Consider the following 26,229-nt stretch of genomic DNA (forward strand, 5'->3'; position numbering starts at 1 on the left):
ATTCAAAGCATTTTGGTTGATGCCCAGCATTTGGGGCATCTATGTAGCCACAACACATTGAGATTTTTTTGGGAAATGTGCCATAATTCTTTTAAAGTTCTTTTGGGAGGACTATGTTTCAAAGGTCATGCTTAAATACATATTCTTTTATTCTTTATTACTGAGTAATGTATAATATTCAACACGTGTCCATAGGGAAACTCATATGGTAACTTTGGTTGTAATTGTATATCTTATAAAATCTTACTGATGTTCATGTTTTAACCTTGGGGAGTTGTTAATCTTCATTGAATCATAGTGTCTTTTCTTTTTTAATGTTTATTTATTTATTTTGAGAGAGAGTAAGTAAGTGAGCACAGGAGATGCAGAGATAGGGAGAGACAGAGAATCCCAAGCAGGCACAGAGCTGGATGTGGGGCTCAAACCCATGAACCCATGAGATCAAGACCTGAGATGAAACCAAGATCTGGGTGCTAAACTCACTGAGCTACCTAGGTGCCCCAGAATCTTAGTTTCTTAATCAGTAGTATATGGGGAGCCATCCCAGCTCTTTAAGATTTCATGATGCTGTGGTTTGCTGTTTCACAATCTGAAGAGGATAGTGAAGTCTAAAGGATGTTCAGATGACACTTTGAATTCCATAGTCAACGTTTAGAAAAATGTTTGTCTTTTCCACATTTACATTTCACAATTGCTTCCTTTATTTAAGGTAATTCCATGCTTATGGAAATATATATTCTTAATTCCATGTTTGCTTAAAAATATTTTAGATAGTTTTGCCATGAAATTTTATCAAACGATTTTTGACAATCTGAATAGATTATATATTCTGATTCCTGTACTTGCAGATACTTGTTTAATCCCACAAGAAGCCCAGGTATGAGGTGTTCAATTAACTCCTTGGGGTTAAGCTGTGGGGGGATCTTATCCTTTTGTACATATTTCCCTTGTTTATGTTGGTTACCAACATTGCTTTTAAACCTGTTGTTGTTGTTGTTCTGTGATTGGTTCACATTGCCAGTGTACTTTCAGTACTCTGTGAAAATGGCCACTAACTATAAACTAAGTTAGATATTCACAACACAGCTTTATTTTTGGTCAGTATCCATTTGATGCTACTGATTGATCTACATCTAGCTTAGTGATTAATTTTAGAATGAACTTTGTATTTGTCATTATTTTGAAACTAGAATCTACTAATTTGTGTGCTCCAAATCTCTGAGGCATGGTTAATCTCCTTAATGTTTCCCTACTGTGTGTGTGTGTACGTACATATTTTTCATTATCAATTTAGTGAAGCTAATCTTTCACTTTTCCTACTTATTGGTAGCCAATTTATTACTTTGCCATAGAAAAAAACAAAGAACTGAAACAAGAGAAAACACACTTCGTATTGGTGTCGCTATTCCTTGCAAAAGTGGCCTCATTTTTCTTACTTAGGTTCCTTACCCAATATCTAATAGTTTTTTTTTTCCTCTCGTTAGATAGTTTTTACTAAAGACTTGCAGTGTGCACTCTACCTGGATTATTCCCTCAGACCTTCCACTATGTGGCCTAATTTTACTCCCTGGAGCAATCTTCCCGTTTAAGAAATAAATGGTCTTTTATATTTCTTTGTCCATTTTATAGTTTAAACTTACAGTGTGATCGTCTCTATTTCCACTTTTCTCTACCTTTGTGCTCAGGATTTTAGTCCTTGACATTTTATTGTATAAAAAAGTAAATGAGCACCCTGTGTGATTTTCTGTTTTAAAAACCCTTCTTTCGGGGAGTCTAGCAGGCCCGTCCTGTGGGGCCTGCAGCTCTTTATCTTGGGGGCCATGAATTCAAGCCCCACGTTGGGCAATTTATTACAAATAAACAAATAAATGCACTCCTTTAAGGTTTGTTTGTCTGTCTCTAGTTAATTGTCCATTAGAGTTCTTCATTGGAGATGAGAGATCATTTTCTTTTAGGTTCTGGAAGGAAAATACTTGAACAATTAGGAGCATTTATGACTTTTAGTTTTTGGTCTCCTTAAATTATGGATACACATAGTTTGGTTCCAAGCTACCCAGAAATGGAAGAGTTTGTGAAAAAAATAAGTATAAGATTACCATTTTGGGGTAATTATAAATTCAGACTATTTCTCTTGATTTCTTCAAAATGTCTGTTATTTTAAACTTAAAATCTATTGAATAAAGACTTTATTCTGTTCTAAGTGAGAAAAAATTCCCCAACTCAAGTGCATATGTAAATATTATACTCCAATAGGAAGCTACCAGCTGATATCATCTTCATTTTAAAGTTTTTATATATTATAATGTTCCTTGATTCTGTGGGTAAGGATGGCAGATGAAGCATTATGAGCTGTTTATCACTGTCACACAAGTCAGTCACAGGAAATAAGAAATATCTGGACTCTAAACAATATTACAGTATAAATTCTTTAGACTAGAAATCCATGATTCCTCTATGGATCTTTTCTGTGGAAGATCCACCAAGGAGTACATACTCAGTCAACATAAATTGATGGTGAAAATTCTAAAGTTTAGCTTTGAAAGGGAGCTTTTTAAATAAGTGATCTTCGTTAGTTTTAGGGAAAATCTCTCTCCTGAAATCCTATGTATTGAAAAGCGCAGATATTTGTGTGGAGGCACTCAAATAGAGAGGAGTCCAATTTTAGTACATTGTGTGGGGAGTGACATGCGTGGAAGTCCATTAATAGCAATGTATGTTGTGTTCTTTTCATATTATTTTGCTAATGAATTTAGTATCAGATTGATGGGTGTTTGGACAGAAGACAATTTGCAGAAGTAGTTAGAGCAGCTGTATATATCCCAGCTAAAGGCCTGCAAAGTGATCTCTATTGGAGGTCAAGCTCTAGATAGAAAAGGATACTTGGAAACACTTTCTTCTTGTCAAGTATGAATTGCTACTAGCAGTCTTTATGTCTGTGGACTCCTATTTCTTTACAGAGGATGACCTCACCTCCTAGGTAGCATTCTGTAATGCTGTTGTTACAGTGACTTGGGAGCACTGTTGTATTTTAGTGGGCAGAGCAAAGGGATGGCTTTAAGTTCTATGGTACGTGGAATGATTACTTAGGAAGGAGACTTGACCAGCTCTCAAAGCCAATAGCATTGCTGTAGAGAAATGCTATTTGGGCAATCAGGTATCTTTTATAGCAGTAGTTTTCAGACATTTTCATAACAGCTAATTGAAAGAAATACAATTAAATCATAACCTAGTACACACAGACACATGTATAATTGAAACACAAATTTTATGAGACAGTATTTATTTTCCCTTACTATGTGTGATGCCTACAAATATTTTACATTCTATCCTATGCTATTGTTTCCTTTTCTTTGAAAGTTTACAACCTACTATCTTAATTTCAAGACCACTAATAGTATACCCTACAATTTGAAAAACTGTGTTGTAGAGATCTTTACATTTCCTGGTAAGAACAGGATAAAGACAACATAAATGAAGTGTTGCCTCTATTGTGACTTGGTTTCCTTTTATGCTAAGCAGAGCTCAACATTTCCATGTGTGACTATGGTCCAAAATTCATTTTAGGACAGGCTAGGTCTGTATGCCATCCATCCAGGTATAAAGCCTGATTGCCACCTTTGCCCTCTGTTGTCATGACAGTGAGGAAAGAGAAACTGAGAACATTCTCCCAGTTTCCCTCACAGCATTTGGATCCAAAGTCTCAAAGTGGCTTCTGCGGTGCATATTAGGTATGTGGTATTATGTTAGAATGAACAGGATTCAATGAGATGAGTGTGAAACACTCTGCTCTTCCTGTCAAAGTGAGTCATCCTTAAGCTGTGGGATGGTAACTTGCCATATTGGGCCTCCTCGCCCTTGCATGTTGTTGATTGAAGACAATGTGAAGCCAAGTAGCCTGCATGTTTTGGTGTGGTGCCCAGTTCATCATGGTTGTATAAAGTTAACCAAATTCTTGGCTTCTTAGAAGATTGTCAGAATATTGGCTTTTACTGATGGCAAGCCTTAATTTTCTTCATGTCCTTCACCTGGAGTGCTTGTACCAATTAAATCTAGTCCACAATTCTCAGCTGAGAGAGGGAAAGGTTAATTGGAAAAAAAAGCTTTTGTAGTGATTTTAATATGTCTTCCTAGTAGAGGATGATTATTTGGCGATTCAGAATACCTACTGTGCTCTCTTAAATCATCAGGAAATGGGCAGAACAGATTTAGTCACACAGAGGTGAGTTGAGCATGGGCAGTTTTATGCTGTCATCTTTCTGGTTCATGTGCTATTCTCATGAGCATTTGTTTACCTGCTTGACTGAAAAGGCCAGGATTTAGCTTCCTCCTTGATTTTGTCATGTTGATCCAGTGACGATTACAGAATGGCTTGAGTAATGAATTTTGGAGATTTATATTTGCAGGATCTGGGTGAACTCTAGGTACAGAACTCAGGAAATTGTTTTTTGCTTATTTTGGTCCTCAACCAGTTGGTACATGGATAGATATTCTAACTTTTAGTTAGAGTGTTCAGGTAGATAGCAGGAGGCACAGCTATCCTGCTGGTGGTTATTGCGGTTTAGGAACTTACCCCAGGAGTCTCTGGAGCTGAAGTTGTCAGAATTCATGGCTCATGAATTGGGATGGCTCATGCTTTTGTACTAGTTAGCCTGGGCTGGGGAGGGGCTGAATGCTTGATCGCCAACTTCCAGGTAACCATAGTGGCAGTAGTACTGGACTCACCTGCTCTGGTGGGATAGTTGTGGGGAATGAAGCACAGTACAAGACTCCCACTTGTCTGCTACAGTATGAGTGGTTTCCTCTGGAATGACTCTAGGAGCTTTGCCTGCAGCAATGGCAGTTGCAAGTGAAAGCACATTTTTCCCTGTTGTTCCCTAGTATTAGTCAAGGCAGGGTAGGATCTACCTAGCTTCATAAGATGTTGTTCCAGCCAGGACCCCAATATCTCTTCCTTTTGTATTTCTCCCAGGGGGTGATTGGATTCTAATAGTATTTACTGTTGAATGCACTTGAGATTCCACAAATCCTTTACTTTGGAAGAGACTTGCAACTACTCAGTTTTCACTTTCTCTCAGCATTCTTTTTTTTTTTGTATGTTCATTTTTGAGAAAGTGAGAGTATGAGAGCGCATGCACACTCTAGCGGGGGCGGGGCAGAGAGAGAGGGAGACAGAATCTCAAGCAGGCTCCAGGCTCTGAGCTGTCAGCACAGCACCTGATGTGAAGCTCAAACTCACGAACTGTGAGATCATGACTTGAGCTGAAGTCGAAAGTCCAACCGACTGAGCCACTCAGGAGACCTCTCTCAGCATTCTTATTGAACCAGACTGGAACTGGCACTTCTTAAACTCACTGTTTGGGTGGAGTCCTCTTGACACCATAGTGTCAGCTTAAAGCTGCTCTCTAAAGCAACTTTCTCAGCTAGTTCTAAGGTAAGACCCTCTTGTTAATCTATACTGCAGTACCATGGTTACTTCCTCCTTAGCATATACGGCCTAGGAATTTGTAGGAGAATGTGTGTATCAATAATTACATTTATATTTAGTGTAACTATTGACATGTTTGAATTTATGTCTACCATCTTGTATTTTGTTTACTTTTTTTTTCTCTCTTTTCCATTCTTCCATTTCCCATTTCCCGCCTTGTTTCAGGTTACTTGAATGTTTTTCTAGTATTCCGTTTTAATTAATTCCATTTAATTTCAGTGTTTGTCACTGTTAGTTACATTTTCTCATGTGAGTTGAAATTTTCCTTTTTTTTTATGCCCAGAAATTTTTATGTCACTGTAATCTAGGTATTCTAAGTATTATGAGATTTTAAGTCTTGTTTAAATTCTATGGAGAATGTTGATAATTTTGTTTTAGTAGGCAATTGATCTAGTTAGGTTCAGGACACAAGTTACAGGCTGCATTCTATGGTTCCAATGCCAGCTTTATTTTCAGTTTTGTCCTGTGTATGTATCAGAGGCCAGTCTTAGACCTAAGCACAGGCCTATGTGTTAATTTAGTTCATAATTTCTTTTGTATGCTGATTAAAATCAGATACATATGTGTGCAGCTTGGGGCGGAGCCCAGAATTCCCTAATAATTTTTGGGATTACCTTGCTGAGCCCTTTTCTCTCCATGATACTGACAGGGAAAATGTGTTGTAAGATGGCCTACAGGACTAATAGGAAACACCTGTCTCTAATTAATGAGGAATGCAGAAGTAACAGGCTATAAATTGTTCCCTCTGCTAGTGCCTGGGCTCAAACCTATGGAGAACGATCTCCTCTGAGCCCAACGTGTAAAATAAACCTTCTCCCTTCCAAGATCTCCAAATGCCACTTGGTTCTTACACCAGGTGATCCAGACCCAATTCTGCAACAATATCGCTGGTATTTTTCAGTTCCCTGCAGTTGCCTTTGTTGGCCCTCCAGGTAGCAAGCTGTGGCTTTATTTACTGCACTTTCATGCCTATTTCTGTAACTTCCCATGTTTAAGGCCTAGTGGTGAGAGCACAGAGAGAGGAAAATAAAAGCAATGCAAGTTCACCAAATCCTCATGGGACCACAACTATTTTTTTTTAAGCTAATTTCTTAATTATCTAGTTGTCATAAAACATACATGTATTTTTTAAAGTGCAGAAATTAAAAGTGTGCATCTAGGTGAATTTTCAGGAAGTGAATATACTCATGTAAGTAGCACCCAGACCAAGAAGCAAAGCATTACTAGATCACAGAGGTCCCCTCTTTTCCCTTCCTACTCCGTAAGAGTAACCACTACCATGACTTTTAATACAATAAATTGGCTTTGATTGTTTTTGAACAATATGTGGTGCATTTTTTCTTTTGCTTATGTTTGTGAGAGACTCCTAATGTCTTGCATCTGTTTGTAGCTGCAGATTTTTTTTAGATACTTCATTTATTGAGAGAGAGCACGCGCAAGAGCGAGCCTGTGTATAATCAGGGGAGGGGCAGAGCAAGGAGAAACAGAGGATCTGAAGTGGCTCTGCACTGACAGCAAAGAGCCTGATGTAGGGCTCGAACTCCTGAGCTGTGAGATCATGACTTGAGCTGAAGTCACTCAGGTGCCCCTCAGCTGCAGATTTAAAAAAACAAAAACAAAACTTTTTATTGCTTTATGATATTCCTGTGTATGAATACATTAAAACTCATTTAAGGCTCTTCTGTATATAGAAATTTGGGTTGTTTCCAACTTAGAACTGTTATGGTTAGTGTTTATATGCACATTCTTGTGTATCTTGTCTAAGTATTTCTGCTTGATGTATAATAAAGAGTCACATTGCTAATATGTCTATGTTCAGCTTTAGTGGATATGGCCAAGCAGTTTCCAAAGTTATTATACCAATTTCTACTTGCAGTATCAGTACATGAGAATTCCACTTGCTCTAATCCTTGACAACACTTAGTATTATCTGTATTTTTCATTTTAGCTTTTCTGGCATATGTGACCTGGTAGACCATTATGGCATTAGTTTGCATTTCCTAATGACTAGTGAAGTTAAGCATCTTTTCATGTATTTGTTTTCCAGTTAGATATCCTCTTTTGTAATATACATTTTGACATTCATTGCCCATTTTACAGTTGGGCTTGTTACTGTTTCTGGTAGTGTTTCTTTATATAGTCTGGATGTATGTATTTGTCAGGGATACATATTACAATATCTTCTCTTACTCTGAGCTTTGTCTTTTGTGTTATAATTGTCTTTTGATAAACAAAAGTTTTCATCTTAATAAAATTTAGTTTGTCAATTTTTTCTTCTATAATTTCTTTTATATCCTGGTTTAAAAAGAAAAACCTCTACCGCAAGGTCTTGCAGGTATTTTCTATTGTTATCTTCTAGAGGTTTTATTGTTTGCCGTTAACATTTAGGTCTGAATTTTCCCTGGAATGTATTTTTTGTATTAGGTATGAAGTTGGGGGTTGGGTATAAAAGATTCATTGAATTTTATTTATTTTTTAGTGTAAATGTCTAATTGATCAAGCACCACTTATTGGAAAGGTGGTTCTTTCCCTAGTTAAGCACTAAATTTATCATAAAGCAAGTGCTTGCATCATCAATGGATCTATTTCTGGATGCTCTCTTCTGTTTCATCAGAACTGATTTTCTATCAGAATTTGCCTGTCCCACTACCAACAATGCATTGCTCATTAGTGTAGATTTAGAAGAAATTTTGAATCTGGTAGTGCAAATCCTTTACATATTTTCTTTCTTTCGTTCATTCATTCTTTACATATTTTCTTTATTTCTTCTTTCTTTCTTGACATTTGTAAAATTTTCTTTTGTTTTAATGTTTATTTATTTTGAGAGAGAGAGAGAGAGTGCGCGCGAGAGAGAGTGAGCGCGCAGGCGCAGGGGAGCTGCAGTAAGAGAGGATCCCAAGCAGGCTCCGCACTGTCAGCACAAAGACCAATGTGGGGCTCGAGCCCATGAACCATGAGATCATGAGCCCAAATCAAAAGGCCAAAGCTTTATCAACTAAGCCACCCAGGTGTTCCTACATATATTCTTCTTTTAGATTAGGTTATTCTTGGTCCTTTGTGTTTCCATAAAATTTTTAGAATTTTTAATATCCACAACATGAAATTTTCTGAGATTTTGATTGGATATCAATATTCCCAAAATACAATTTCAATCTATAAATACTTTAAATTTCCTACTTATTTTGGTCTCTTTAATTTCTCTTAGTAATGTTTTATAATTTTCTATGCAAAAGACTTGTATACCTTTTATTAGATTGATTTCTAGTATTTTTATTTTATGTGCTTATAAATTATATTTTAAGTTTTGTGTTTTTTTAAAAATATTTATTTTCAAGAGAAAGAGGTAGAGTGCAAGTAGGGGAGGGGCAGAGAGAGAGAGGGAGACAAAATCTGAAGCAGGCTCTGAGCTGTCAGCACAGAGCCCAATGTGCGGCTTGAACCCACAAACTGTGAGATCATCACCTGAGCCGAAGTCAGTCGCTCAACCAACTAAGCCACTCAAGTGCCCCTTTACGCTTCATTTTCTAAATGTCTCTTGCGTATAAGAAAACCATTCATTTATGTATATTGATTCACCTTGTAGCCAGGGATCTTGCTAAATTCACTTATTAATCCTATTAGATTTTGTGGCTTTTCTTGGAGTTTTAGTAACAGAATCATGTTTGCTGTGAATAATTTCAGTTTTATTTCTTCCTTTCTTCTTCTTATAACTTTATTCTAATTTTCCAGCTTTATTGAGATATAATTGACCAATAGCATTGTAGAAGATTAAGGTGTAAAATGTGATGATTTTTACCCGTCTATGTTAGGAAATGATTACCACAGCAGGATTAGTTAATACCTCTGATACCTCACATAATTACCACTTCCTTTTTGTAGTAGAAGCATTTAAGATTTTTCTCAGCAACTTTAAAGTATACAATATAGTATTATTATATTATATCCCCACAGGTTATTTATCTTATAACTGAAGTCTGTTCTCTCCATTTACCTTTAATTTTTCTTTCTTGTTGCATTAGCTAGCACCTCTAGTACAATACTGAATAAAAAAGCATAGCATTTTCACTAGGTTTACTGATTGTTTTTTATTTGTAAATGTTTCTTATCAAATCAAAGAAGTTCTTTTTGATTTCTCCGTTTTCTAAGTTGGCTGTATGTGAGTGTGTGTGTGTGCGTGCACGCACGACCACACACATTTGCACATATTTAAATCATCAAGGGGTTTGAATTTTATCACATGCTTTCCTGGATATATTGAAATTCTTTTTTTCCCTTTAATATGTTAACATTAAAATTACATTTATTTTTGAATGTTAATTCATCCTTGAATTTCTGGAATAAACCTAACTTTAATGTTGGTGTGTTATCTTTTTTTTTCTAGGGAACCAGATTGGGTTTGCTAATATTTTACGATATTTTTGTCTATACTCAAAAAAAGAGTTTGGCCTATAATAATGTACTCTTGTCAGGTTTTGGTTCCAGGTTATAGTAGTCTCACAAAACAAGTTAGGAAGTATTCCTCTTTTCCTAACCTTGGGAAAATTTGTGTATGATTGGTACTATTTTTTTTCTTTAGCTATTAGAAAGAATTTGCCTGGCTACTTGGGCGAGAAGTTTTCCTTGTGGAAAGGTTAAAAATTAAATATTCAGTTTCTTTCTTGGTGGAAAGATTTTAAATTAAATATGCAGTTTTTCTATTTTTTCTTGTGTCCATTTTGGTAATGTGTTTTCACAAGATTTATCCATTTTATCTAATTTTGCAAATTTATTGATAAGTTGTTTACTATATTCTCTTATTATCTTTGTAATATCTGCCTTTTCACCTAGGTTTTCAAATTTATTAATGTGAGATTGCTCATCATATCCTCTTACCTTTGTAATGTCTAGAGCATCTAGAGGAATGCCGCATTTTTCGTTTCTGTCAGCGTCTTTTCTGCCTACTCCTCTTTGCTTTAAATTCTGTATTTCTAGAGGATGATCACTCTCATTTATCTTTCAAAAAGGAATTTTTGGAATTGTTCTTCATGTATTGCTTTACTTCAAAGTACTTCAGACATTTTGTGATTAACATTTTAAAATTAACTCTGAATTTATGGTTAGAAAATATATGCTATGTGATTTAAATACTTTGAAATTTATTGAAATTTACTTTCTGACCCAGTTTAAGGAAAATTTTGGTAAATGTTCTATATGTACCTGAAAATAATGTGTATTTTGTAGTTTTGGGTGTAGGGTCTAGACGTATCAATGAGATTAAATTTGTTAAATCTTGGTGCACAAAATTTTTATTTCTCTTGATTTTTTGCCTTTGTGTTCTATCATTTATTGATATCATTTAAAATTTACTATTACGATTGTGGACTTGTCTATTTCTCCTCTTAGGCATGTCAGTTTTTCCTTTTGAAGGCTATATTATTAGTTATATACAAGTGTAGAATTGTGATCCATCTTAGGTAAACTAGGACTTCTGATCATTACTAAATGCTCTTTTTCTACTATATCTTGTCCTAAATTCTACTTAGACTGATGTTATAAGAAAATGGTTGGTAATTTTTTTTTCATCCTTTTACTTTCAACTATTCTGTGTGTTTATATTTGAGGTGTGTTTCTTGTGGACAACATATTGCTGTTTTAACTTGCAGTCTGATGGCATTTGTCTTCCAAGTATAATATTTAGTCTATTTACATTAAATGCAATTAGTAATATTTCTGGATTTAATTTTATCATCTTACTATATTTTTCTACCTGTTTTATGTTTGCCAATTCTTCTCTCTTAACTTCTGTTCCTAGTCAATCTTTTTATTTTATTCCCTACATTTTACCTTGCTAATTATACATTTTTCATTTTTTAGTATCCAAATAAAGCCTACTATAAAATTAAATACTTTTTATCTCTTCCATCAAGGAAATTCCACTTCTCCCTTTCTCACCATTTGTGCTATTGTTGTACTGTATTGTAATACTTTCAAGTGAAATAAATCAATCAGAGAAAGACAACATATGATTTCACTCATGTGAAATTTATGAAACAAAGCAGATGAACATATGGGAAGGGGGAGCAGAGAACCACAAGAGGCTCTTGACAGTAGAGAACAAACTGAGGATTCATGGAGGGAGGTGGGTGGGAGATGGGCTAGTGGGTGATGGGTATTAAGGAAGGCACTTGTAATGAGCAGTGGGTGTTGTGTATAAGTGGTGAATCACTAAACTCTGTTTCTGAAACCAATATTGCACTGTATGTTAACTGACTAAAAAATTAAAAAAATACTTCCAGGGCTCTAACTCCTGTAAGAAATTATTATTACTTTTTAGCTGCCTATATATATTGTTTTGCATTTACTCACCACATTAGCCTTTTCTGGTATATTTCATTTCTTCCTAACTTTCCATATCACTGTCAGACAATTTTCCTTCTACCTGAAAGATACCCTTTAATGTTCTTTATAGTAACAATCTATTGGCGAATTTTTTTTCCGGTTTTATTTTCTCGAAAATATTTGCTATTTGCCTTCGTTTTAAAGGATATTCTCATTGGTTATAGAATTCTAGGTTAGTAATTACTTTCTTAAAGCTCTTTAAAGTTATCATTGCTTTGTTCTCTGATTTCCATTGTTTTTTATGAGAGATCAGCTATCAGACTTATAACTCATTAGAAAGTAATGCATTTTTATTTCTCTGGCTCTTTTGAGATTTCTTCTTTAATTATATTTTATTTTTAAGCAGCTTAAAAAATCTGTTTTCTTATGTCAGTTTCTTTGTGTTTATCTTGCTTGGGGTAATTTAGACATTCTTAAGTTTGTGGCTTGATATCTTATTTCAATTTGGAAAAATTCTTAACCATTATTACTTTGAATTTTGCCTCTGCTTATTTTCTCTGCCCTTTCCTTATGGAACTATAAGTATTTGTGTGTTAGACACTTTTTTTCCTAACCATGTTTCATGTGTCCTTTTTTTTCTGTATTTTTTTTATTTCTCTCCATTTTTTTTTCAAGTTCATGATCTCTTCTATTTTGTCGAATCTGCATTGCATTAGCCACATCTTTTGTGTTCTTGATTTCAGTTATTTTTAATTCTAGAGTATCATTTAATTTTTTTATAGATCCTGGTTCTCTGGTAATTCACAATCTTTTCTTCTACTTTTAAAACCACATTAATCACAGTATTTAAAAGTTTGTGCCCTATGATTATTTTATATTTTTTGAGTTTATGTTTTTTTTTTCTCTTGGGTTTTGGTTATTTGATCATACCTCTTGGCTTGTCTGGTGATCTTTGCATATAAAAATTAAAAAGGCTTTTGTGATATTGTGTTTTTCCAAGGAGGATTTAATTTTCATGAAGATAATTAGAGTAATGTTAATTCACCTTGATCAAATGAGGAATTGAGATAGTTTGAAAAGGGTTTCTACCTTTGTGATAGCTAGCCTCTGTCTTTTTGGCCCTTCCTCCTATAAATAGCCATTAAGAGGTTCAGATATAATTCTGGAATAATTTTTAAACCAGTTTGCCTTCTTGACACCCTAAGACCATAAAACTTGGCACCCAGCATTGTTTAATTTTCTAGTATCCATGTTGATGTTTTCTGCTTGTTTGTTTTTTTGCAGGGGGAGGGGTTTTCACTACATGAAAGGAAATCTGCAAATGTCTCAAGGGTTAAAAGTGCAAAAAATATAGTTTTCACCTTATTGCATTTACCTGCTGTCCAGGATCTTGGCTCCCGATGTCAGGGTTATTTTGACATCTTCCAAGTGCAATTTTTGTTTCCCATCTGCTTAAGTACTTAGTGCTCTGATCCAGAGCTTTGCGCTCTCAGGATCACTAGACGCTTTAAGTGAAAAAGGGGTAGACATCACAGACAGGGTTTAATTTATTGCCTTTCTCTTCTTCACAATATCTTGAGTATTAAGTAAAACCATTTTGGTTGGTTCCTGGTCCCTTTATCAAACAGTTTTTAAAATTACTTTATTTACATTGTATAGTTTTTCTCAGCAGGATGGGTGTTTTGATACAAGCCACTCTATCATGGTAGAACTGGGGGCCCTCTCATGATGCTATTTTGGTTAACAGGTTTATTTGGGTGGAGGTGGGAGTTAACTCTCTTGGTACTTTACAAAGTAATATACGAAGATATATTGCTACTTTCAGATATATTTGTACTTCCCTTTATATGAATTTCTTACATGTATTTGGACCTAACCACTATTTCTTCAGTATTTAAAAGTACAAAAAGAGTTCATTAGTGAAGTTCATTTGACTTGTACAAATTGATCAATCTCCATTTGAACACTTACATTAACCTCCCTAGCTAAACCTATACTGTTTTACAACTTAAAAATCACCAAAAATACCACTGCTATTTTCCAAAATAAAGTTGTTTACACCTGGTACAACAGAAATCTTCTAGTTTAGGTAATTACATGCATCCCAAGAATCCAAATAAAAATGGCAGTTTTAGTGGGCTATGATATTCTTTCCTACTTTGTGTTCTAAACCACGATTAATGTTTTTCTCTGTAATAAACTGGTGCCAGTTTCCCTTAACAATGGGTAAAGGGGTCTATAAAGGGAAGTCAATCATTTAAAAACTCTCATGTATCTCTTGTGGTGATAGTAGTAAATAATTAGGTATAGAAATTAGTTTTGTAAATGGGGTATAAATAATTTTTGAAACTATTTTGACTTATTTTTTTTTCTGAAACTTTCTTCTCTCTCTGGATAATGTGATGAACTGGTATATTCAGTTAGTAAAATCAGCAGCAGATAATATATCAGTGCTTGCCTTAGTGCATCTGGTTCTGGAAACTTGGATCAAATGAAACAGTTGTAATGAGAGTTGAATAGTAAGGACTCGGATAAGCATACCTACCTATATAAATAGAATGAAGATTTATTTGTTGTTAATAACAATCCATTATATCTTATAATCATAAAATCCTCAAAAGTTAAATACTTTCTGAAACAGAGTATAAAATATACGTAAAAGGACCAAGTAATTATTTCAGGGGCTATAGAATCCTTAGATATCTTTTGATTTCCTTTTGGCCCTGCCAATCAGAGAAATATCTTTCTTCAATTTTTTGTCTATATCGTAAATTGCCGTGGTTGACAGACATTTATGATTCCAAGTGGTTTATACATAATTTAGAGAGACATTGCAAATCACAGATTCTTTTGATTTGAAAGTATTAAAAAACAAACCCGTAAGTAGAAGTCAAGTAACCAATGACCTAGCTCCAGGTACATGTTGCTGTCAGACAAGGCTCTTATCTTCTCCGGACTCCCAATTTCCTCCTTAGGTCCTTAGGTGAGACATTGAAAGCATTTACCTTAGTTTCTCAGAGTCATTAAGTGGCCAGATTAAAGGTAGTATGTGAAAATCTTTTCCCAAAGTAAAACTATTATGCAGATGTGGGGGGCTATTGTTATTCTCATCATAGTTATTGGTGCTAACGATAGTAGATGGTGATAGCACTGCTCAGAAGCATAAAACAGTTTTGAGACAAATTTCCTATAGCTTTTCTAGTGATGAATATGAAGTCTGCTTTCTTATCTGTAACTTTTTGGTATCTAGTATATTTTTGTTTTTCTTATTCTATTTATTTGAAAATAATGGCTCCAGATTTGCTCTGTGGATTTTAGGAGATCAAAGTAGTAACATGTTTGGATCACTTCTTTGACAGTAATAATGAATTATAAACTCAGTGAAGTTAACAAACTGGGACAGAACTCTTTGTTATTAAGAATAGGTCCTCTAAGGTCTCTGAATGCATTTTACTCATTGTTGAGTGGAGAAGCAATAGGCTTCTTTGGAGCAAACTTACCAAAATACAAAGGGGAAATACTTTATCCTTGAACCACTATAAAATTCAGGACATGGATAATAGTCACCCAAGGCCAGTTCTGTAATATAAACATAGAAAATATTAACTCCTTTAAAGGGATGTGCATTATATTAATTCATGTAATCATTGAATTAATCACTTAAGGATCACAGATCATTAGTTGATGGATTTTAAATGAAAAAAATCATGCTTAAGGTGAATAAGAAGATAGGTATGCATTACATCAGAGATGTTATGCAAGTATACTTAGAAAACTGGTTTAGTTAGGGAGCGTGACAGCAATCTATGAAACCAGTGCTTGTAAATAGAGTTCTACCCGGAGAGGGTTTGACTCAGTATAGCAAGGTTCAGGATACTTTTCACAGTCAAAGAGAGTAAGAATTAAATGGATAATGTCCTCCTTTCTTCATTTATATGAATTAATCAAACTGTAATCAGACCCTGTCACTCATCTGCATATTAAATAAAATCTGAAAAGGAATGAAATATGTTATACTCAAATGGACAGATATTCTAAGGACATGGACATATGGGTTTGAAATATGTATTTCCTATAAACAATTTCAGAATATAGGCATGCCTCAGACATCTCATGAGTTCAGTTCTAGGCTACTTTCTAAAGAAAATATTGCAATAAAGAGATCCATGATTTTTAAAAATTTCCTAGTGCATATAAAAATTATGTTTACACTATATTGTAGTCTAGTAAGTGTACAATACATTGTCTGAAAAAACAATATACATGCCTTAATTAATACTATTTTATTGCTGAAATATGTCAGTCTTCATCTGAGTTTTCAGCTAGTTGTAATATTTTTACTGAAAATGGTCTGGTGTCAATGTTGATGGCTGCTGTCTGATCAGTTGCTGAAGGTTTGGGTGGCTGTGGGAATTTTTTAAAATAAAATAACAATGAAGCCTCTGCATCTTCCTTTCATGCATGATTTCTCTGTAGCATGCAATGCTGTGAAATAGCATTTTACCCAGAGTAGAAGTTTATGTCACATTCTAAATCTTTGTTGTTTCAACAATCTTCTTGGTATCTTTACCAGGGTAGATCCCATTTCAGATGTCTTTAATGGCAGCTAGAATGGTGAATCCTTTCCAGAGGTTTTCAATTTACTTTGCACAGATCCACCAGAGGAATCACTATCTTTGGCAGTTATAGCTTTACAAAATGTATTTCTTAAACAGTAAGACTTGAAAGTCAAATAACTCATTGATCCATGGGCTGAAGAATGGATACTGTGTTAGCAGGCATGAAAACAACATTAATCTCGTTGTCCATTCCCATCAGAGGTCTTCGGTGACCAGGTGCATTGTTAATGAGCAGTATTATTTTAAAAGGAATGTTTTCATTTTTTTTTCTGAGCAGTAGATCTCAACAGTGTGTTTAAAATATTCAGTAAACTATGTTGTAAGCAGATGTGCTGTTATCCAGGCTTTGTTGTCCCATTTACAGAGCATAGGCAGAGTAGATTTAGCAGAATTCTTAAGGGGTGTAGATTTTTTGGAACGGTAAGTGACCATTGGCTTTAACTTAAAGTCACCAGCTGTCCTAGACCCTAACAAGAGTCAGCCTGTCCTTTGAAGCTTTCAGGGATTGATTTCTCCCTTCTAGGTATGAAACTCCTAGATGGCCTTTTCTTCGAATAGAAGGCTATTTCATCTGCATTGAAAATCTGTTGTTTAACGCAGCTACCTTCATCTATTATTTTAACGATCTTCTAGATAACTTGCTACACAGCTTCTACATCAGCACTTGCTGCTTCACCTTACTTTTATATTAGAGATAAAAGATGGCTTCTTTCCTTAAACTTCATTAACCAACTTCATAGTTTCAGGCTTTACTTCTGCAGCTTCGTCACCTCTCTCTGTCTTCCTAGAATTAGAGTTAGGGCCCTGCTCTGGATTAAGCTTTGGCGTAAAGGAGTGCTGTCCCTAGTTTAATCTTTTATTGAGACCACTGAAACTTTTTCTATATCAGCAATAAGGCTGTTTTACTTTTTTTTTTAAATCACTTCTGTGTTCACTTGAGTAGTTTATTATTTTTTTAAACGTCCCCTCAACAAGTTTTCCTTTGCATTCAAAATTTGGCCAATCAAGAGACATTTTGGTCTGTCTTGGCTTTTGAAATGACTTCCTCACTAAGCTTAATCATTTCTATCTTTTGATTTAAAATGAGAGTCATGTGACTCTTCACTAGAACATTTAGAGGCTATTGTGAGGTTATTAACTGGTTTAATTTCAATAACATTGTGTCTCCTGGATTAGGGAGGCCCAAGGAAAGGGGAGAAGATGGGGGAATGGTTGGTCAGTGGAGCAGTCAGAATACATGCAACATTTATCAGTTAATTTTGCTGTCTTATATGGGGACAGTTGGTGGTAACCCAAAATGGTTATAATAGTAACATCAAAGATCATTGATCATAGGCAAACAAATATAATGGTAATGAAAAATTTTGAAATCTTACAACAGACACAAAATGAGCAAATGCTGTCAGGAAAAAAAAGGCACTGATAGATTTGCACAATGTAGTGTTGCCACAAATTTTCGATTTGTAAAAACCAAAATATCTGTGAGGTAGAATTCAGTAAAACATGATGAAACAAGGTATGCCTGTATAGGGCTAAAGCAAACATTTTATCACATTACTCTGTGACCTTCAATTTACCTGCGTAGTTCCCAGTATATGATGAGTCTCAGAAAATTGTTCAATTCTAAGTTGAAAAATGAATATGCTAATGAACATATATACATACATATGCGGAAGATACTCCTTACAGTGATGGTAGAACATTTATACCAAATAGTCATAGAAGTGTGTGTGGAACATCAGTTTTCATTCAAGTAAGTACCCAATACCATGATTAAAATAAAAACCTTCCCTTTTCAGTTGCCATCTTGGCTTTGTTTAACAGTGTGTTGAATCCAGGAAGTCATGTTCTATAATTCTTAAGGATAGTATTTATCAAATTTATATTTATTTTCTTTTATGGTTTTTATTCCATATCTTCATGTTTTTCTTCCTTAGTTTCCATTATAAATCATTTTAAATATTGTTTTTTTCTTTCATTTTTCATACCTCATTCCTCCAAATCAAGGTTTCTTTTTTTTTTTTCCCCAAGGTTTCTTTACTAAAGAAAATTTGGAAAATTTTAAAAGACTCAAATAAAGAAAAATACTTATAATGCCATATTAGTCCACTTTCTCCCAGTCTTTTCAAAGGTTTTAATTTAAAGATTACATTATGTTGTGTCTTATTTTTAAATTTTACTTAAAATATAAGTACCTTTTCCCTTTTAATAGCTACAGCATATTCTATTGGGTAGATTCTATTGGGTAGACTAAATCTCATAGTGATTTAGTCATTACACTTGGTTAGTTAAATTGTTTCCACCTTCAGCTGTTTTTAAAAAGAATATGATGAGCTTTTTGTGTAGAGAACTTTTTCCCCCTAGTATTTAGATTATTTCTTTAGAATGAATTCCTAGATTTGGAATAAAGCCGTATGTTTTGACCATGACAATTCCCTTTTTAGATCTTTGAAGAGAAGCTGTTTTGGAGCACTTAGGCATCTACATGCTTACCCTGGGCTGCTCTGAGGCAATGACCAACCTTTATCAGGAATACTCTGCCCTGTGTGAGATTCTTCTAAGGGCCAGTTTTGGCTCAGGAACTCCCCACCAACCTGGCTGAGACATTCTCAGAGCTTCTCTGCATGCAAAACTCTCCTTCCCTCTTTCTTTTTATAGGTGTCAGACTTGCATCATGTCTGAGAATTCTCCTCGCCTAAGTCCCTTGCTCTTTATCATTTGCAGTTTATTGCTTTATTAAGTATCTTACACACCCAATTGGTATTGGCACCAGAGGACCCAAACCAACACAGCATAGAATCATTATTCACGTTCTTGATACAAAGTGTTTAATTTTCCTTTAAAAAACTTTGTACCAATTTCCATCCTCACTGAAGTGTAATTTTTCAACACTGGGTTTTTCTTTCCTTTTTTTGTTTTAAACTTTCATTGATTTGACAGATGAAAGAATGGTATTTCACTTTTTAAATTTCTATTTCCTTCATGAGATTAAATATCTTTTATTTTTCATTTGAGATATATTAAAATTCATTTTTTCACTAAAAACTTTTCATATAATTTACAATAACTATTTTTAAATACTTCTTTTTGTCAGTGTATTTAAATGAGAGTCTCATTCAATACTCATTTACCAGTAGATGAGGTAAATTAAGAACATGTAACAAATACCATGATCACTGATTACTCAAAGCTAAACTAAGACCATACATGCTATTTATGATTTTCTAGCAGCAGCAGTAATAGAGAATCCAGGCCTTCTGCATGTTTCTAGGAAAGGCATAGTGTTTTAAAATTTTTGTAACTACACTGTGTGTATGTGTATGCATGTGCCTGTGCATGCATACGTATGGGTATGAGGATGAGTGTAAGTGTGTAAAGTTTCCTGGGTGAGAGGTCAGGCTTCATGTCTTATTTATTTATTTTTTTTTCTGTTAGTAGTCTTGCTTTTTCTTTTGTTTTTCTTCCACTGTTTTTCCCCACCTTTATTTCTAAAATGTCGCTGATCATCCAATACTTATTAGGTTAAATTATGCACGTGCCAATCTTTGTGTCCCCAAACACACATAGCTAATCAAGGATAAAACCATTTATTGTAAATTTACCTCTAGAATGAATCCTCCTTTCTCTGATTTTGAGGATGGATAGATGCTCATTATGATCTGGTAGACAATTATAACATGCACATTTAGAGTGTAGGTGGATAGACTAGTACTCCTTGTTAGGTGTGAAGACTTTTATTTTACTCATTTAAAGGCAAAGATTTAAATGTGCTTGTTTAAATTCAACAAGCCCTTAGAGCCATGAGGCCTTGGGGGTAAGAGGTGCTTAAAACCAAATAGCAAAGGAGCTGAAGAAGTAATTATATGCCGGAGTGAAGATAGAGCTGAACAATGAGTGAGCTGATCAGGGAGCAGGGGATGGAAAACTGAATTATGTCCCAGGTATCCACAGACCAGGAAAATAGAGTAGGAAGTATGCTTCTATCTACATTTCACCAAATTTTATAAATGACAGTGCTTTTCAGATGCTGTGCTAACCTGATTTCACCTTAAATTTTTTTTTGCTTTAATCTAATTTTAAAAATCTAAATTGGCAGGGTGTTTTTAGTGAAAAACACAAACACTTCATCATATCACGAATACTCTGGATTTGAGGTTTCAAGAAATAAAAATAATAGTATTTCAATGTTCTTATCTCCCTGAAGACCAGCCTCACCTCCCTCACTATTCCAAACGGTGGCATGGTGGGAAAGGGATTTCAGGTATTCTAAGCGGTGAGCTTTACTTCATATTAAAGACTTAAAATGTCTCACGTTCCCATCACTGAGAATGTGGTGGGGAGGAGGCAAAGATAACATATTCTTTGTTCTAAATCCTGTCCCAGAAAATCTGGCCTCTAGTTTAAGAAATGACTCTAAGACTAGTTAGGAGAGCCCTCAAGTGACCATAAGCCCAGACTGATTGTTTTTTCCATTTCTCTTAAAGGTGATGGTTCATTCTTTGATGAAAATAAAAACCATAACTATAAAAACTGATGTTGACAGGCTCATCAATCTGACTACAAAAAAAGGAGGTGGTTTAACATTTTTTAGAAACATTTTCTTATGCTCACTGTGAATATACAGGTGTATGTTCTTACCTTTTAAAACTTAAGAAATTGTGAAGTTTTTTTTTATTTTTTTTTTATTTTTTATTTTTTTATTTATTTCTAGGAGAGAGAGAGAGAGACAGCGTGAGCAGGGGAGGGTCAGAGAGAGAGGGAGTCACAGACTGAAACAGGCTCCAGGCTCTGAGCTGGCAGTCAGCACAGAGCTCAACGCGGGGCTCGAACCCACGAACCATGAGATCATGACCCAAGCGAAAGTCGGACGCTTAACCGACTAAGCCACCCAGGCGCCCCAGAAATTGTGAAGTTTTGATGTTAATAAATACAAATTCCATTTTAGAAGCTAGTGTTGAAGTCTGTTTCTCCTAAGCATAATAAATAACCAGACAAAAAGTTCCAAGTCAGCGAGGGATTTCTGAGCAAATAAGCAAGTGCATTTTGCTTTCTTATTTATTTATTTAACTAAATGGTGTGCAAATTGAAAAGAAGGTGTCAGTATGATACCTTTTTATAGAAGACTAAAAAGAAAGAGAATGGAAAGAAGGGCCACAGCATGCTTATATCTTGAATGCAGCTCTCGTTTAAGTTACTCTGGTACGGTGAGAAGAGGAGGAAAAAAAGGACCCCAGTCATTTATTCAATAAATATGTATTAAGGACCCAGTGTCTTCCAGGTAGAGGGACTGTAGTTCAAAAATTTATGAGACAAATATCTGAGTTGGAGAACCTTACATTCAGTGCAAGAAGAAGGGAGGATATCAGGAAAGGGGACATGGAACTTTCAACAGAGAGCCAGCTGCGATGATGGGAGTTAGTGTAGATTTGGGGAGTGATGCACAGCAGGGTTAGAGAAGGCATTCCTCAGGAGGAAATAGCTAAATTAAGACCTATAGGGTGAAGGGGAGTTTGCCAGGGAGGAGTCTAGGGATGGATAGGGAAGAAATGAGTATATGTCAGAGAAAAAAATAGTATGTAGAGTTTCAGTAATTCAGTGGCTTGATTATATTTGTGTGTTGGGAGACAGAGACAGAGACCGAGAAAGAGATTGGGCAATTACATGAGAGGGGCAGAAGCCCTAAGGCAGAGGGTTTCAGTGACAGAGAGGTAGATGGGTAAATGATGGATTGAAGGTGATCCTTTCCTTTAGCATTGGTAGGGAAGGGGGAAAGGATGGCTATTAGGGGAATTGGTTTGTCAGTAAGCTACCAAAATGTTGATCTAATGGCCTTTATAGTCTCACTAGGATGGGTAGCAGACACTGAATGGACAAGGGGTGAAGTGTTAGATTTCAGAAAGAGGGAAGATTTGAAATAGATATCATCTACAAAAGCAGAGAGAAGTTGCTTAGGGAAACAAGAGGACTATTCAGCAGCTTTGGGCCCAGTTAAGTGTGGAGGCTGTGGTTACAGTCTCTGCATTTGTAAGGCCCTCTATAGCTTCTTAACTCTAGGAGTAGAGAAGGCAGATGTGCCAGGACTGGTCTTCACCAGTGTCCATGCTCTTTTTGTTTCTCCCCACCGCTCGTGTCTTGTCACTGAGGACATATCATGGCTGATACTTGTGACTGTCTCCCAGACTTTTCTGGATACTGAGCGAATTTGCATCAAATGTTGGGCAGGCTTCAAGTGCCAAAGAGCTAATGTCACTAGAAGAAGCCTTAAGCAAATAATTGGTGACAAGTTGTTGGATAAATTAGGACCCTCACCCTTTACATGGGTTAATCTTCAGGCATATTCTGCACTGTTTGCCAAAATGTCCCAGTAAGATTGAGCTCCAATTCACCATGGCAGTAAGCTGCTTGATAAATGTACCTCCTATATGTTTTCAGTTATGCTGTGTAACAAACTAACCCCAAACTTAGTTGCTTAAAACAATAAGGGTCTATTTCTTACAGTTCTGTTGGGTGACTAGACTTACCTAGGGTATTCTTCTGTTCTGCCTACTTATACCAGAGGTCACTCATGTAGCTGCACTTGACTGCAAGCCTGTTTCAGTCAGGAATATCCATAATGGCTTTACTTACTAAAGTCTAAGGCCTCAGTGCAATGGCTGGACTAGCTGGGGTCTGTCTGAACCTCTTTCTGTCCACATGGTTTCTTACCATTCATGAGTCTAGCTAGTCAGAGCTTCTTTACATGGTCTCTGCATCTCAAGAAAGCAAAAGAGGAGGCTGCCAGGACTCTTCCAGCCTTTGTTCAGAACTGGCACAGTGTGACTTCTGCTGCAGTCTATGGTCAAAAGGTCAAAGTCCAACCCAGATTCAAGATGGAAGGAAACAAACTCTGCCTTTGAGTGAGGGGCAGCATACAAGAACAAGGATTTGAGGAACTGTTGATGGTTACCTTTGCTGACAGTCTATTTTATTTCCCTTCTCGGTTTTACTTCCTCCCTTCCTTCCTTACTAGCATTTCCTGAGGTTGTATCCCAAATAAACTACTTACACTAAATTTCCCATCTTAGGATCTCAACCAAGAGAGCTTGGTAAATGAGGCAAAACCAGAAAGTGAACTGAGGGTACAAAAAAATAAAGTGATGGGTCATGGGGTTGGGGCTAGATTAGAAAGACAATATAAAAGGGGTTCAAAGAGTAGAAAATTTGTGAGACCTAGGGTTTGGCAATGTCTGTGGTATCAAAAAACTAGACATGATAAGTATGGCTTGGATAGAAGCCTGGAAGGAAAGGAGACTATAACCATAGATCCAACAATGGTAGAGTGCACCCTGGGGACTCCAAAGAACAGAAACCAGTGGAACAAAAACATGATTTCACTGATCAGCCTCTGAACAGGCTGCCGCCACTATCTTAGTTTTGAGGCTCAGTACTTTTGAAATCCACTGTCTTGGTTGTACATAGGCAAATACTCCTTCAGCTTGTTTTGTTACAAGTGATCCATGGCACTAGATCTGGAGAGAAGCTGATGATTAACATAATCAGTGCACACCCCTGAACAAGGTCACCCGAAAACAGCTTGAGGGGAGTCTCCTGACTACCAGAGCTTAAGGAAGGTATGCTACCTTTTTAAAGTGGGACATGAACAAAAATAAGATGTATGGGAAAGAACAGGTGCTTCAGAGTCAAACTGGGATCAAGTCATGTCACAATAAATATATTACAAAAATGACTTTTTTGAACTCCACTCCTTTCTTTCATCACATGGCATTAATACCTCATTTCCTTGTGATGATTAAATAGTAAAACATTTGCTAAGTGGCTAGCCCAAAACAAGGTATAACTAAATATTGGTTTCTTTTCTTTCATTCTTCCTTCCTCCATCCTATAAAGCAAGATTCACAGGCAAAGTGTAATATACCTTCTCTTTCTACTATTTTTAGCTTGTTTCTGAAGAAGCGCAACATGAATGATCAACAGTATAGTACTCAGGTGGCCTCAATGGTTCACTCTTAGATCTTGTTCACTATGAAGCAGTGACTAGGGGACTGTAACTAGTGGTAAGTGCCCAAGCTGAGGAAACTTTTTTTTAATTTGAATGGAGAGCAAGAGGATTCATTTGTAGTGCATAACCACACAATCTGCTTGGATGGTATTTGGCATTCATATGGATTTTGGCAAGAAATAAGCTTCATCTGAACTCTGTTGCACTCTTATTCATTTTGTTAAAACTGATATTCAAAATATTACAGTTATATTCAAGTAAGAATAAGGGAAATCTTCATAACTTGATTCATGTTTGTAGATGTTTGTGAATTGTAAATTAAACTTGCAAGCTCTTGGCTAAAGTATTTGCCTCTTCATTTCAAAGGAAGGAGTTAAAATTCTTATTCTTATCATTAGTGTGATTATAGATTAATTTGTTCTTACTGCCCTTTCAAAACAAAATGAAGGCCAGTGATATTTGATTCCAACTGTTTCACATTTAAATAGAATGATTTAAAAAGGATGCAACTGAATTGCACATATGACCTATGTAAATAGCCTTTTAACGAACAGAAAGTTGTAAACAGGAACTTGAAGGTAATTTTGTCCTCATCTTCAGGTTTAATTTAGCCTGCCAGAATTTGTAAACTGATAAAAACCTGTTACTTGTTCATATAATTTCTGCTTATATTGATATGGTCATGAGATGGAAAACTTGACAGACTCAACATTTCTCCTTCTATGGTTTTGTTCATATTTCCTTAACTTGGAAGAGTCTTTTTCCCATAACAGAAAACTTACCCTACTTCTCTTCCTTTCTCAACTCCTGGCTGCACAGAATCATCCCTGGATCCCCTCAGGATAGGAATATAGAAATTTTTATCTTCCAAGTTGGCATCTGTCAGATCTTCAACTGATTGCTGGTCTTCTAGGTCCACAGCTCTGCCTGTTTCTCCAGCTCCTCTAGCAGTTCCACTATCTCCTGTTTCACTAGCTAACTCTGAGCGTTCTTCAAGCTTTATGGTTGGCCACCTCCTGCAGTGTGATCCTCATCTCCACTTGTTTAGTTCTCTGCTGGGAGCAAAGCCTTCAGCACAGGGTTCTGTTTCCCTCGTTCATTGTATTTACCTTCGCCTGCTATGCACTTATTCTTATTTATATCTTATTTATATCTGTATGCCTTCTAGTATGCATTGCTTCTGATAAGTTATAAACTTCCTAAAGGCAGAATAAAGAATGCTTTCTTATATGTGTGTGTCTCACAGGGAAGAGTATAGCACCTTGTACCAACCAGGTGTTTAATGCATATTTATTAAGGTTATTTGAATGAATGTAATTTAGGCAGTTCTAAAGAGCATTGCACTACTCATACCACTTTTTGGTTCTAAGCAGAGTATTTTTTAAAAAATATATTTATTTAAATTCAAGTTAATGTACAGTGTAGTACTGGTTTCAGGACTAGAATCCAGTGATTCATCACTTATGTATAACACCTAGTGCTCGTCACAAGTAAGCAGTTTTTATAAGGAGATACATCTGAAGTTCTCAGAATATTAAACAATATTGTAACATCCTTTCCTTGAAATTCATAATAAATGTCCAATTGCCTAATCTCCATATTTAAAATTATTTTAACATACCATTCACAAAATTATCCCACTCAACTGAAGTACTGATGTAAATAAGGTTCTTATCTTTGGAGATATGGCAACTTCAGATGTCAGTTGATGATTTACCTGAAATTGCATGTGGGAGCCTACATTTTTTTTGTCTTCACCTTCTAAAGAGGATAATCTATCTCTTCTAAAATCTTTTGCATAGGCCTGG

General features: G+C 35.6%; 1 long non-coding RNA gene across 4 annotated transcripts in view; it reads left to right on the forward strand.

Moving 5' to 3' along the window:
- LOC144238104 (uncharacterized) overlaps positions 1-26,229 on the forward strand; it is a 531,162-nt gene that overhangs the window by 164,073 nt on the left and 340,860 nt on the right. The window lies entirely within an intron of this gene.

The sequence above is a fragment of the Crocuta crocuta genome, unplaced genomic scaffold, assembly GCF_008692635.1.
Source record: "Crocuta crocuta isolate KB4526 unplaced genomic scaffold, BGI_CrCroc_1.0 scaffold56, whole genome shotgun sequence".
Lineage (NCBI taxonomy): Eukaryota > Metazoa > Chordata > Mammalia > Carnivora > Hyaenidae > Crocuta > Crocuta crocuta.